The sequence below is a fragment of the Phyllostomus discolor genome, chromosome 11, assembly GCF_004126475.2.
Source record: "Phyllostomus discolor isolate MPI-MPIP mPhyDis1 chromosome 11, mPhyDis1.pri.v3, whole genome shotgun sequence".
In the NCBI taxonomy this organism is placed as follows: domain Eukaryota; kingdom Metazoa; phylum Chordata; class Mammalia; order Chiroptera; family Phyllostomidae; genus Phyllostomus; species Phyllostomus discolor.
This window is the reverse complement of record NC_040913.2, coordinates 21412181-21428090: the sequence shown is the minus strand read 5'-3', so window position 1 is coordinate 21428090 and position 15910 is coordinate 21412181. Positions and strand designations below refer to the sequence as shown.

At 39.9% G+C, this 15910-nt stretch overlaps 1 protein-coding gene across 16 annotated transcripts in view; it reads left to right on the top strand.

The window, feature by feature from the left end:
- The window catches only part of LMO7 (LIM domain 7), a 219648-nt gene that overhangs the window by 134143 nt on the left and 69595 nt on the right, over positions 1 to 15910 (top strand). The window lies entirely within an intron of this gene.

Sequence of the window (15910 nt, the reverse complement as noted above, 5' to 3'; positions counted from 1 at the left end):
GCTTTTCCTTCTTGTCATCTTTTAAGTCTACATTCTGTATCTTTTGTAAATAAGCATTCATACAATAATACAAATAGCTACTCCCCAGGACAGACAGTTTCAAGTGCATTGCTTCCAAATTTCTGCAACAAAATGTGCTTTAAGCCTCCCCGTTTTCCCACAACCCCTGCAAACTCAGCTCCCAAATATCACCAAAAACGAAGCTATGGACTCTGCAAAATGACCTATCTGATTCAGCCTGACATGATTTTATGACCAAAAATTGCTCCCACTTGTATCCATCAAGGTGGAGCAAATGGCAATATTTTAGGTCATGTGTATCCATAGGGATGTGACTCAAAAGACAAGTACATGAACGAGTGGACAAATGAATGAGTTTAATAAATATTTCTTGAGCTCCTCTGTGCCCAGCACTGTCCTAGGCATTGGGTATTCAGTTTTGTGATGAAAAGGACCAAGTCTTACCATTCTTAGGTATATGATGAGTATATTCTAATAGTGATGATGGTATGAATAAACATATAAGATAATGTGAGAGTAGTGACACAATAAAGCAGGAATGGAGAGTGTGTGCAAGGAATATTCTTTGGATAGTTTTAAAGCATATATTTAGATAAAATTCTATGTTCAGTAGATTTTAAAGGCAACAAGAAAACCTAGTTTTTGGAATTGATGTTACATTCTCTTAGAATCATAAAAAGTTTTGATAAACTATCTTTCGAAAACATTCCACAGATTTGATGCTTCAGGGTCTTTAAAGAGTCAGAAAGGAGGCACGTTTGCTTCTGAAGGTCACGTGCACGGGCGTGTGTACTCAGGAGGCTCGCCCTCCTCTGCACCCGCACCCCCCACCTGGCAGGCAGCTGGCTGGCAGGGCTTGTCTCTGCATTTGGATTGCACTCTCACTGATGAATTCAGGGTTCAGTTTTCGTTTTTATCTTAAGGTTTTTATATGGTTTGAATTCAAAGATGCTTGCTTTGGTCAGATGATTAAATGCTTATAGTATTCTGACTCTAGGTTTTCATAGAGATTAAGTATTTTGTCTGTGACTCTCCTCAGATCTTGCGTGTATACTTGAACCATGTGTTCCCATGCATGACCCCATATGGCTCCCACTCACCCACCATCTCAAGTCCAAGTACACTTCAGACTTTTCTAGAATTCTGCTGGCTAATCACTAGTTGCTTATCTCCTTGCATTTTTGTATCCCTTCTTCACAAGCTTTCTCAGCCTGGGAGGCCTGCTTCTGGCCCCTCTAGACAGTCGTGCAGGCCAGTCACTGTGCAGGCCAGTCACTGTGCAGGCCAGCATACATCTTGCCTCATCCAGGAAGCCCTCCCTCACTGGGAGAGGAAGCCAGGTGCCTGGTTATTAGTCCCAGGTAGCCAACACTAACCATAGGGTCTTTGGTCAGTTCCCTTGTTGTCTCTGTCTTTCCATTTCTTTACTTGTAAAATGGAGGACAACTCTGGGACCTATTGCACAGGAACCATTGTGAGGATTAAATGAGTTATTATAGGTAAAGAGCTTGGATGACTGACACATAGCAAACATTCCATATACACGGTCTATCTGGAAAAAGTCCAGCCATTGTTAATAAAATGAGAATGGTTCGTGCAACATCAGTGTAAGCTGGCAGCCAAGGAGAGTGGACTGAAGTGCACATGTGTGAACAATGACAACTTCACTGGACTAGTCAGTAGGGGTGGTAGAAACCTGTGGAGTGAGCATGTGTACTGTGTGGCTGTCCCATCCAAAATGGCTGAGTGAGTAGAGTGACAAATCTGCATCAAGTTTTGTGTTAAGCTTGAACATTCCTCCACGGAAACTATTCAGATGATTCTGAAGTCTGCAGCTACAGGCAACTGGTGATTGGTAGCTTTATCACAACATTCATGTTCCCGTTCATGCATCACGTCTTGTGCAGAGGGTTTTGGTGAAACATGACATCACCCAGGTGACTAAGTCCTCCTACAGCCCAGATTTGGTGCCCTGTGACTTTTTGCTTCTCCCCAAACTAAAATCACCTTTGAAAGGGAAGAGATTTCAGATAGTCAGTGAGATTTAGGAAAATACAGTGGGGCAGCTGGTGTCAGTTGGGAGAACTGTGTGAGTCCCCAGGGGCCTACTTTGAAGGGGACTGAGGCATCACTGTCCTATGTACAATGTTTCTTATGTCTTGTATCTTTTCAATACATGTCTTTATTTTTTCATGGAAATAAGGAACAGACTGACAGAGGCCAGAGGGGATGGGAGAGGGCAATGAAGAAAGAAGGGGAAGGCCTAGTTCAGGAACAAGTGTGAGTGACCCATGGACATGGGCAACAGGGTGGGACTGACTGTGGGAGGGGGGGCTGGGTAGGGCAGGGGAGAGGAATGGGGGAAAATTGGGACAACTGTAATAGAATAACAATTTTAAAAAGTCTCTTTTGTAGTACATGGTTGATTACTTCCTGGATAGACCTTGTACATTAGAGATTTCATTAACTGCTATTGACACTTTTTATAATAAAATTTTAGACTGCTGTGTGTTCTCTGAACTTCATGTTATGTGACATGACAACTTCTTATTTTCTACTTGATTTTTTAAAAAATTTATGGTAGATATTTGAACTTCTGGCTCTTACTATAATTGACTTATAAAAACACTTGGGAAATGATGATGGAGGAAGAGCAGGAGCACTCTGGAGGGAGCAGAGAGCACTCAGGGGTGGTTCTCGCCCACTTTCACGAACCTTGTGTGAGAGGAAGGGGTGGGCCCAACATGCTAAGAGAAATTCCACTGAGTTGCTGCTTTCCTTCCCTTCTTGCTCTCTTAGATATAGATTAATTGATGGGTTTTCTCATGGTAATTTTTTTATTGTGGTAAGAGTGCTTGACATTAAGATCTACCCTATTGACAAATTCTTAAGTGAACAAACACAGTTTTAACTGTAGGCATGATGTTGTACCGATGGACCTCTAGAACTTAGTTCATTTTCTATAACTGGAACTGTGGACCCACTGGACAGCAACTCCGCTCCCCTCCCTACCCAGTCCCTGGCAACCACCCTTCTACTGTCTGTTTCTCTGAGTGTGCCTATTTGTAGGTAACCCATTTAAGTGGGATCGTGCAATATTTGTCTGTCTGTGACTGACTTATTTCACTTAGCATGACATCCTCCAGGTTCATCCATGTTACTGCGTATGTCAGGATTTCTGCTTCTGGGTATAGAACCAGAAGAATTGAAATCAGGATTTCTGAGAGCTCTCTGAACTCCTAGTTCACTGCAGCATTATTCCCAATAGCCAAGATATGGAAATAACCTAAATGTCTCTCAATGGATGAATGAATAAAGAAAATGTGGCATATACATGCGGTGAAATGTTATTCAGTCTCACGGGAATCTTAATTCTGTATGTTCGCCTCAGTTTCAATCGTTAGTCTTAATTCCCAGTAATATCTTACTTAAGAAGACACTGGTGTACAATATACTCACAGGGGTGTAAAGTACCATATAGGGAATATGTGATGACTATATGTGGTGCCAGATGGGTCCTGGAAGTAGTGGGAGGAACACACTGTGAAAGATGTGATTGTCTAACCACAATGTTGTATACCTGAAACTAATACAAAATAATATTGCATGTAAACTGTAATTAAAAAATAAAAAAGATGCAGATAGAAATGAATTTGTAGTTAAAAATGTAGCTGAATTGCCTGAATCTTCAAGTATTGTAAGGGTGTCTTTGTTAAGTGAACTAAGCAGTATGGTTTTATCCTTGAGAGAGTAAGGCAGAAGGAAAAATACAGGATTTGTCCATGTGGGGAGAAAGAAGAGGGAGAAAGAGGAGTATGTGTGGAGGAAGGACAGGTGTGGCGAAGGAGCTGGTGACCTCCTTTCCCAGAAGAGAATGAATGGTGTGACCCCGGTGACAGTCCTACAGACTGAATCTAGGTGACAGACAGTAATTGGGAAGGAAGGACCTGTGGATGCTTTTACTCTTACACGTGAAGAGTGTGGTTTATTTCCTCCTTTTTCTTTTGTTCCTTGATAATTAGAGTAAATGAAAAAGTATGTATCAAGTAAATCTAGATCTTAAGAAATGGAAGGCTACAGATTTAGGGTTATCTAACGATCTCTCTATAATTCAGGATATTTAGATGTTTGGATTACTAAAACAATTATAAACATTTGGATTTATTTTATATACAGAAATAATATTCAACGGTGTGCTTATAATAAAAAAGATGAAAGCAAAAATGTTTGTTTCTACATCCTAAAAGTAAAGTGTATAAAATTGAATAGTCCACTAACAATTTATTCTTGCTTTAATGTTGTCTATTATTAGGAATGATTCTTTTTACTATTTCTTTTAAATGGCAATTTGTCCTTTTAATTTTAGTAACAGTTGTATTAAAGAAAACTATAGAAGTAGGAGGGGCATTATCTCACCCAGAGGTTAGTAGTAAATCATTTACTAAGGGTCTGAAGTCATAATGAAATTTGTTCATTCATAAAACAGTGAGGATTATGGAATTAGGAAGAATTTATCTTAGGTAAACTTTTGAATATCTGAACACTCATTGCCCTCATAAATATATTATTCATGATTCTCTTCTTCCTTCCTCAATCCTAAGTAAATAATTTGTCAATCTGATGTTTGATTTCTTTCTTTTATTCTATCAGAAATTTAGGAAGAAATTTGGGGTTATGTCATTTGAAAACTTATTTTTTATTATGTCTGAGAATTGTTTTTAGGGAATGAATTTAATAACTTACTAATTTTCTGCTACCAATTACTTCAATTGTGATTTAAAAACAGTTTAATTTCTTAAGACTCTTAAAAATTGGCATGCCTTTATGTGGAGCTAAATATTGTATTTGAAAAGTTGTCAGCCTTCAACTCTGGAGCACGTTATCTTACTATTATAATCAAAGTGATTCATGGGAGCATCTATTATTTATATTAGTTCCGAATGCCAAGTCATGCTGGGCATGGCTGTGAGCACTCCCTGTTTTATTGGGGCGCACCCGAGTGGCTCCCCAGGGAGACTCATAAAACTGTTGCCTCCATATCAATTTTAAAAGTGTAGCGGGAATACTTAATTTCAGAAACCTATGTTTAGGGAATACTCCTTTACAAGATGTGAAAGTCAGAACATCAGGGCTGGAAGGTACTAAAAAGATCTCATACAGTCAGTCCTTTCACAGAAGATGGAAGAAGTGGTCCAGCAGAGGTCAGGTGGCTCCTGCAAGGCCATGCAGTGAGCTGAGACAGGTGTCCTGATCCCAGGACACCTCCTGGTTCGGGTGTGGATTTTTCCACTGCGTTTCACCGCCAGCTCCACCAGAGCAGCAAAAGACTTGAATGAGTTAATATTTCATTTTACCAGATTTAACCTCATTTCTTACTTCAGCGGGCGATATCTGCAAGATGGGTACTCTCCCTACATTTTACTGTATTAGTCCATTTCAGATTTAGTAACTTGAATAAAATAAGGGCTAGATTTAAATTTCAAAGGCAACTACCCACGTTAATCAGACAAGAATATGTTCACATTATTTCACATGTTAGAATGTAAGGAAGTTTACCAATGGCAATTTGTCTGTGCGGCCAGTGTACTTTTTTCTTTATCCATATTTTGCACTTGTTTTCACCACATTGGTCTATGTTCATGTTTGTTAGTGGTGCCTTACAACTCTATTTAGACACAGCTGTTTTTATGGACACAATTTTGGATTATAATTTTTTTTTATTTAGAATTTTCTAGTAAGGGGGGCTTAGATTCATGGTCATTTAATCTTTCACCACATTTAGATGAATGAGTGTAACATTACTTAATTCAGACTTTTTTAACTTGGGCAAACAAATTAGAGATCAGGTAATTAAAAAATATGTCTAGGCTTGGTTTCTTGCCAATTACCCAACTTCAGAGACTTAAAATAGGGATGCATGATATTATAAGGAAACTATAAGATGACTGCAACAAAAATTAACTTATTTTAACCTTTTGAATAGCATCTCTTTAAAGCTGGCGGTGGTTGACTTTTCAGAAAAGTTACAGAAGAAATAAATCACTCTGTGCTTCTTGAAACAATTTGTTCTGTGGACTTCATGCATGTTTGTTTTGCTTAGGTGTTCTCTTCGGGATCCCATGGAGTGTTGGTGCTTATGTGGTGTTAAGCAATGAACTCAGTGTCCTTCCCCGTTCTTTAGATGCCTGAGCCAAGACACCCTAAGAGCTAGCTTCGTGCGCAGTGACAGCAGCCAATCGAGTGCGGGTGTGCATGGTGCTCTCTGAAGCATGCCCAAGCACAACGAAGCATGTTGAGGTTTTTTCGTCAACACTTGAAAGTCACTGGCGCTAGTTCCAGGCTTTTCACTTAACTTTGAGTTGCTTTGTGCTTTTTATTATTTGTTTTAAATTCTAGTTGGCTAAGGCTGGAGGAGTTACATTTTAGTTTAACTTCCTTTTTCAAAGAAGTAGTTAAACTTGTTGAGGCTGTAGTTTTCACTTCAGATGTAGTTTTTGCTTTGGTGTATTTCAGTGGCTCCCAGTCACTAGCATGCATGGGAATCACCTCCCTGGAGGTTTCACTGAGGCAATGTTACCGGATCTCTAACTCCAGAGTTGCTGGTTTGGTAGGTGGGTATGGAGGAGGGCCTGAGAATTTTGCTTTCTAACAAGTGCTAAGGTATTGTGGATGCTGCTGATCTGGGAACCACTGTTGGAGAACCTGTGTTCTAGTAACAGATAAACCAACAGAAATTGCTCAAAGAGAAATTTATTATCCTAAGAATATTTTTTCTTCCGCTGACATAGATATTGAACAAAACCTCTAGACTATGAATAATGTTTGAGAAAAGAAAATGAGATGAATCCTCAAAGTTTCTTTGGAGCGGGTGAGATATCAGGTATGGACGCATGTGGATGAATAATGAGTGATACGGCTCCATATTTTGATGAGTTATTGGATCTCTGAACGGATGGTGTTTCAGCTACATGGTGTTGTCCTATGGGAGTTTCCACGATATTGACATTTAAGAGTTAAATGTGTGACAGATTCTGGGCACTTTAGGTTCAAAGAATGGCACATTTGGTCCCAAAGTGAGAGTAAACAGGTTCTGTTGTGTTGGATTTGCTTGACTAAGGCCAGAATAGGATGCACTGCAATAGGAAATGACTGAAGGATAGAATGGAGATACAGCTAAACTTAAGTTCAAGGTTAAAGCCTAGTGAGCCCTATAATTTAGTGACAATGAACAAGTAAATGACATAGTTAAAATGGCTCCTTAAAAATAATTCTGGCTGCTTGGTAGGATGGATGTTTAGAGAAAAGAAGCTGAAGATTAATCGGTACATTATTTCTAGTGATATTTTAGTGCCAATATATTAAGTACTGAGCCTGAGATAAATACAGTCTATCTCTGAATTTGTGAAGGTCACAATCTAGAGGAGAGACTGGGAAGAGATTCATGCTACATCATAATAATGGGATGCTTTAAAGCACTCTGCGCTGTGGTACCCATGGGCTCATAAGGGTGAGGCCCCTAGGAGGAGATAGGAAGGTGTCAGAGACTGGTGAGCCTCATCTGAAAGGCTCAAGTAGTTCAAAAGGGTGGGGGGAGAACAAGTCAAGAGCCTTCTTGGAAGAGAAAACCTTTCGTCTCTTACGTGGAGATGGGAGAGAGCAGGGCTGTTCATAGGGATGTTTTATGGAAAGAATTTTGGGTTTATCCTGCGGCAGGTCAAGAAATGAGCTCACCAAGAGTGGCCAGATCATGCCTGTGAATGCCAGCCACACGCTGGACTTAACTCAAGGGACATAAGTGCCATAGAAATAAGGATTTTTAAGGGGGGAGATGTGGAGAGGATTCCGTTTTGGGAAGGTTCTTGAGGCATCTCTGTGGAGGGAGGAGGGGTAGGTGTGGAGAAGGGACATGAATTACCTCTAAGAAAGAAGAGACGAATTCAAGAGATATGTAGGAGCTAGAATGACAGGATTTGGTTAGTGGGCAAGTGAGAGTTTGAGGGAGAGGGCGTTGTTTGGCTCGTATCTTTGTGGCTTGCAGACTTGGGGGCCCTCACCGGGGCAGAGCACGTGGAAGGATGAACAACCCTGGGGATCAAACAATGCCTGCCCTTAAGAACTCATAAAATTTTAGCTTTTGAGCCGGGATAATGATAGTGGGAATGTGAAGGCCATACCGGAGAAATGTTGTCTGGGAGGTATTAGTTGAATTTGGTTTGGGCTACATATGGTAAAGGGGAGAGAGGAGGAAAAACTCATTAGATGATTAGCCTCAGAAGTTTTAAAAGGTTGTCAAAGGGTGACAAAGAAAGACACCTTTGCATGATCTCAGTCCTTTTTTTTGTGTCACCTGCACTGTCACATATTTGCAGTTCTGTTACAGGAAAGGTGTTGTGTGTGTGTTTTCACTTACTGGATTTATAAAAACTTGGCAGTAAATAGTTTTATATAAGAATTTTGTGACAAATTTCAGTTTTGCCTTGAGTTTCCCCGACACGAATTAGATGCAGGTGGCACTGTTGGCAGTGGTCTCTGTGGACAAAGGTTAAAGTGGGGAGTAAGCAGTGCTTCCCAGCCAAACACTCATATTGCTATGAATAAGCTTTTAAGTGACATAGGTCTGGGTTTAAATTATAACTGTAAGAAAGGGAACTTCTGGAAGATGGCTCTATCTCACTAAGTTTTCGTGTCATGTCTGTGAAATGGGGCCGCCACACACTGAGCTAAGTTGGAGGTGAAGTTCGGCTCATGTGAAGTGTGATGTGCAGGCCGATATAGTACAATTATTCTACTTGCTTCCTGTTGCCACTGTGATAATTGCCACAATTTGTTGATAGTGACTGAGAACAACATGGATTTATTGTCTTACAGTTCCGGTGGTCACATGTCTAACGTGAGCTTTCAGGAGCTAAAGTCGAGGTGTCCACCGGGCTGCTTCCTCCTCGAGGCTCTGGGAGAGTCAGTCTTGGCCTTTTTCCTGTCTAGAGGCTGCGAGCGTGCCTCAGCTCCTGGCTGCATCGCCCGAATCTCTGCCTCGGTGGTCACATCCCCTTGTGTAGAGTAGTCAAGTCCTCCTCTTCCTCTCCCTAACAAGGACACTTGCAACTGCATTTGGGGCCCACCTTGACAATCTAGGACATCTCCTTACCACGGAATCCTTAATTTAATCACACCTGCAAAGTTTCTTTTGCAATGTAAGGTAACACTCAGAGATTCCAGGGATTAGGACCTAAGAACATTTTGGTGTGGGGGAGGTTCATTGTTCAGCCTACCACAGTGTTCACTAAATTATCAATATTGTGAACAAAAATAAAAAATTAGGAATGGAATTTTTAACTAAAATCTATGATAGTACAATATGAATTATTCATATATAATATGCTTTACATACAGGTATATTTTAAAGAATGTTCTTAACCATTCTGGAGCGCATGAAAAATGGGACCTAAAATGTAAAACTTTTAGAAAATGGCTTAAAGAAGGTTTAGCTGGAGGAGCATCGAAGTTGGTCTGACTCTGTGAAGGATGTATTGCAACACAGCTGGAATGCAGAAAATGAAGCTCTGACACATAATTTCTTACCACTTTGAGTCTGACAGACAAGTAGGCTGGCATGCATTTTTTTCCAAGATAATGAGAATGCTGAGCTCCTAGGTCTTACAACATTTAGTATATATTTACTGAATGTCAATTATGATTCAGGCACTGGGCGAGGTCTTGCCCTTGGATCTGAGACTGTGTGTTTCATTAACTTCTCAGGTGTGTAGTAATTGCTTGCTGTTTGCTTTGCCTTTCTGCATTTGTTATCTTTTTCTAGATTATTGTCATTAAGTGACCTTTCAGCTAATTTTAGACCCATGGGAACCTTGAGTATGCTTTATTTGATTAAGGAGAGTTCGTTAAATCCTTAGATCCTCTAAAACAGGGGTGTCAAACTCATTTTCACCAGGGGCCACATCAGCCTCACGGTTGCCTTCAAAAGGCTGAATGTAATTTCAACTTCTTAAGAGTTAAGGAGTATTTATACAGTCCTAAAATTATTTTGACCCTTTGAAGGCAACCGTGAGGCTGATGTGGCCCCTGGTGAAAATGAGTTTGACATCCCTGCTCTAGAACATGGCTCTCAACTGTGGTCCATTCTGTGTCCCCTCCTGCCGGCCCCCCTCCCCCCAGGACTCCTTGGCAGTGTCTGGATGCTCTGGGTACCATGACTTGCTTGGGCGGGGAGAGCACTGCTGGTATCTGGTGGATAAGGCCAGGAATGCAGCTTTACATCCTATGATGTCGGCAATAATCCCCACAACAAAAAAGTGTAAGGTTCAAATGTCAGTATCGCCAACGTCAAGAAACCCTGCTCTAAGTTCATATTGCCTCTGAACCTTTGGGTTAAATAAAACTGTGGATGTTTAGTTATTTTCTCCTGGAGTTGCTTTGGTAAACACTACATAAAGAAAGACCTATCTAGAACAGACAAAATTTAGGACTAAAAAGATCTTTAGCTAGGGAAATTTTCGAGGGGGGAGTGGTACTTATTTTCCTATGGTGAAAATGAAGATTTTGAAACAAATCTCACTTGTAGGCACTGGAGAATAATTTACTTTTAAGCAAAATGGAGACTTCTGAATGTGTAGCACAAATACTGTGGTATGCAGTGCTTTGACAGTATGGGGTTTATACTATAAGCACGTATAGGACATTTATATAAGGTACATCTGAGGAATTGGTGTGATGATAACTGACAAAACAATTTCCATCACCTTATGCTTTGTAGAGAACCTTCATGTGCATCAGAAAGGAATGAGTATTTACATGCTAGGCACTTCAAATATATACAAAAATATAAATATATAAATATATATACATATATACAGTGTGTGACACAAATGATGCCCCTTTTTATTACACAATCTTTTATTACAACATCATAAGCATGTAATTCTGTAACATAAGAATATCATGTTTAAAAACAAGGGGTGGGTGGAAATGGGAGGGAGGAGGGAAGGGCTGGGTGGGTGGGTTGGGATGGGAGTAAAAGACAGAAAATTGTACTGCAACAACAATTAAAATAAAATTAAAAAAAAAAAGAAAGTCACCATTTTGCAAAAAAAAATCATGTTCAAGCACACCATATGACATTTTAGGTGAAATATCGAAATTAAATTATAAATGATTATACCTATATTAATACTCTACCAACCACACTCAAGCAGATGTTGCTTCTGCTGGACCCTGTATATAATGGCGCGTGCGCGCGTGCACACACACACACACACACACACACACAATGTAAAACAACAGAACTTCCTTTTCTCTCGGTTCTGAAAGCCAGAAGTTGAAGGTCGCTCTGCTGGGCTGCCATCACAGGGTGATCCGGTCACACTCTTTCCAGAGGCTTCAGGAGACAAGCATGTTTTGTTTAATATTCACAAACTTAAGGGTGTAGATCATTGGTTTTTTCAAGATAAGAAAACGTACCATCAGAAAACTAACCCAAAGATCTTCCTATTTAATTCCATTTGTGCTTAATTTTTAATCTTATTTCTTTATAATTGGTGAGTACTGGTTTTACAGAAACTACGCTCGTAAAATCTTATCAGTGGCCAAGTACAGGAAATTTGTACTTTGTAGTTCTCACTATGCAAATTATTGTGATTTGTTTCATTTGCTTAGATATCTTTTCAAAAGAGCTTTGGTGATTTTCCACCTGCGGAATCCATAATGGGTTTTGTGTGCAAGATAGTGGAACACATTGAGAATTTATTTGCCCGAGAAGGTGGTAATAGGGAGCTGGTGTGCCACTGTCTTTGGGAGACAGATTTAGGCAGGAAATTACTGTGCTGTAGACTGGTTTTGAGCCAACACTTTGAAAGAATATTCAGAGACTTATTTCAGGGTATTACAGAGACAATTATTTGTCAGGATTAAGATGTAAATTATTTAAAAATTAAATAATTAGACTCAGAAGTGTGACTGCACTACTGCTAAATCAGGGTCTTAGCCTGGATCTTACTTAGCCTGTGGAGAGTCGGGATCACATCAAGTCTTTTTTTTTTTACTGTTATTTTTCCCATTACCATTTATTCCCCTTGTACCCCCTCCTCCCACAACCACCACTGTCATCCATGCCATGAGTCCTTTTTCCTTCATCCCTCCACCCTCTCACCTCCCCCCACTAGCTGTCATCTGTTCTCCATCTGTGAGACTGTCCCCATTTTGCTTGTCAGTTTAGTTTGTTCATTAGATTCCACATATGAGTGAAATCATATGGTATTTGCCTTTCTGTGACTGGCTTATTTCACTTAGCATCATGTTCTCCAGGTCCATTCATGCTGTTGCAGAGGGTAACATTTTCTTCTGTCTTCACAGCTGGGTGGTATTCTATTGCATAAATGGCCCATAGTTGTTTTATCCACTCATCTACAAGTCTTGATAGATTTGTGGCTTTTGGAAAATTTCTTAAGCTTTTAGAGTTCCAGTTTCCTAATCTGTGTATCATTAGATCATTGTGTGCATTAAAGGAGCTAATGTAGAACATTGATATCATGATTACCATAAAGTGCTTAATGAAGGCAATTATTTTTAATACACATTACATAATTTAGCAAAAAGTGAACTTAAACTGAACAGAACTGGAAATGCCTAATTAATATCTTTATCCCTTAAGACTTTAGTAAAAGTTGTACCAAAAAATATGAAAAAGTGAATATTTCAAAGTCTAAGTAAAAGAGATTTCTTTTTTTTTAAGATTTTATTTATTTATTTTTAGGGAGGGAAGGGAGGGAGATAAAGATAGAGAGAGAGAGAGAAAAACATCAATGTGCGGTTGCTGGGGGTTATGGCCTGCAACCCAGGAATGTACCCTGGCTGGGAATTGAACCTGGGACACTTTTGTTCCCAGCCCATGCTCAATCCACTGAGCTACACCAGCCAGGGCTTGAGATTTCTTATTAGACTTCTCAGAATTTTAATTTGCAATTTTGTGTATATGTCCTTTAAGGGGTGGTTTTAAAAACAAATTTAACTTCAGTTTTCTATTCAAGACAACACTGTACAAACATTGCTTCAATTAATAATTCAGTCATTAACTCAGAATTTCAATTGAAGACACTGTTAAAGAGGTGCTAAAGTTTCTGTTTTAGTTTGTACATGAACGAAAGGAAAGGTGAAAGATTAAGACCTTTGAAAGATTAAGATATTCATGGGACCTAAAGTGAATTATTTAGAAACATTCAGAAAAATACCATTTTTACAGGAATATTTTTCTAGCACAATAATATGGATCTTTTGTTCATGTTCAGCATTTTCTACAATTTTATGGATTTTGTGTTTTGATCCAAACAGATATTTTGAGGAGGTCAAGTTCTGGCCAAACCTTTGGAGAAGATTCTTGAATCTCTGTTCTATATTGATATCCTTATACTTGAGCATCGTGACAGAGACGTACTGCAAATACCTGTGTCTGTCTGTATTCTGTTATTTTTCCTGAGGCTCTTTTAAGGCATCGGTTTGTCTACAATTTAAAAAATGTATATTTGTTAACTGTGACTCATAGATTTTTTTTTTGGTCCAAGACAAGAAGTATTCCTACTTAAATAATACTTTAAGTATTCCTACTTAAAGAAAACTTAGATTGACTAAAAAAAAAGAAAAAAAAAGGAGTACCTCACCTGGCATACTACTGTTGTTCCGAAATCATGATGTAAAGGACTAAAAGATGTATTACTTACAGTGAAATTTCATGTCGACTTTGTTGAGCACGGAATCAGAAGTGTGGAAGGACCCGTGAGATGTCCAGTGCAGTGCACTCCTAAATTGTGTCTTTAGGAACATCAGGGCTTGGACAGTAACATTTTAAATGGTAATTTATGATTTTTCTTCGAGGAGAAGTAATTAGTAATTGTGTGTATGTATAAAACATTTTAAGGGTCGAGAAAGTATGCAGGAGTAATTCCTCTGCCCTTGCCTTCCCCTCCCACAGCCCCTTTGGCCCGCTTGCGCTCCTGCCCTCCGGCACCGCTTGCCTCTTGCTGGACGGTTCTCTTCTTTGCTGGCTTCTCTTCTCCTGCCTGACTCAGATGTGTTGGGCTCAAACCTTAGACCTCTTCTCTAGCTACACTCAGTTGTAAGGTGGCCTCACTTTAGCTTTATGACTTAACCTTTCATCTCCACGCTGACAAGTCCTTAGACCAACGAATTTCACCTGGTGTGCCTCAAGAATTTTTCAGACATGCAATACCTGACTGTTTAGTCAGGGGCACTGACCTCTTTTTCCTTAGACGGCCACATACAAAAGTGACAACAGCCAACATAATAGCCATCCGGCGTGAATGAATCAAAATTATACCTATATTTTTGGCAGATTGGCCAAAAAACATGTTTTTGGTCCGCTGCCAAATTTTAGTAATTAGTTTATGCGTGCCATGAGATGAAAGAGGTTGAAAATTGCTGCCCTGGGTTATAGTGCCGGCCAGACCTCTGGCTTGAACACCATACTTGTGTGGCTAATTATCAGTTACTTCACCTTTCTACTTTGTTCATTAAGTGTCTCCAACTTAAAACGTCTGAAGCCCAAACCCACTATTTCCATTGCTACGGCTCCCTAGCGTTGTAATCGACAGAAGCAAAATGACGGGTGAGTCTGTAATTGGCATCTCCCCATTCGATACGGGTGAATGCCGCAGCTCCGTTTAGCACACAGGGTATGCATAACGGACACTGAATTCTGCATCGGGAATGCTCTGCTCATTTGCAATCTAACAGGGGATGTGCGTGTGGAGTCTCAGTTGTGAAGTCAGTTTTGTGTAGTAGCAAACATATTTGTGAAGTAGAAAAGAATTACAAAAAGAGTCTGTGGTTGAGAGAGTCAGAAATAAAACCCACCTTTCAGCTCCTACGGCAGCACCCCTCGGTCCCTTACTGAAGTGGAGCCGTGTGCCAGCACCTTGGAATGTGTGTGTTTTTTCCTTTCTCTTTAAGTGAAACAGCTATTTTTAGTCTTGTGTGGGAGGGGGTGAAATTTAATGACAAATTATTTTTAACAGGAGGGTACTTACTCATTTGTCATGTTTGGAATAAGTTATGTTGCTAGGGCAAAATCTGTTGAATCTCCAGGAGTCTTTTCTCACATAGGTAGGTCCAGAAATCATCAAGTTTATCTGTGTGTGGTCACTGATTATCTCCAGATGTGGTGTTATTTTCTCATGTGTTATTTTTGCAGTTTCCACAGTCAGGTAGAGCTGTGTTTTTGTAACAATAGCAGATGAAAAATCTATGAGTCACATGTGTCTAACATGACTGGCACACTGTCAATTAGAACAGTTTCAGTTTTAGGGATGAAGGTGGGAGAAAAGGAAGAATTTCCCATTTAAAAAATTGCATCTTGCTTTTTGAGACAAGGAAAGAATAAGTACACTTTTCCAAGAATTCGTCTTTAGCCTTTTTATTCACACATCTCTCATCTTTCTTTTATTCCATAGTCACTAGAGAAAGATGGTAGTGTTTGCTCTGTTTTAAATAATGCAGTAGATGTGCTTCATGAATAGAAAAAGTAGACCTTGTGTTAGTAGGAAAAGGAGCTGTTACCTAGTATAATCCTTGTATCCTTCTTTGATTCTTGCATTTGGAATAAAAACAGGCCCTTTTCTGACAGTAAGTAGAGTTAGAAATTTTCACACGCTTACTATTTTCATTTTGTGTCCTCAGGGTTGCTCAGAGTCCCTCCTGTCTGCCCATTTGGAGGTCACTGCCCTGTTTCACACACAAAAATGGTGCCGCTGCTGTCGGGGGTGGGGGGGCAACCACTTCCAACAGCCTCAGTGGTCTCCCACGGCCACAAGAGCACCCCCGCACTCACCCGTGCACGTCTGACAGATTTAAAGCTGAGGCTGCACCC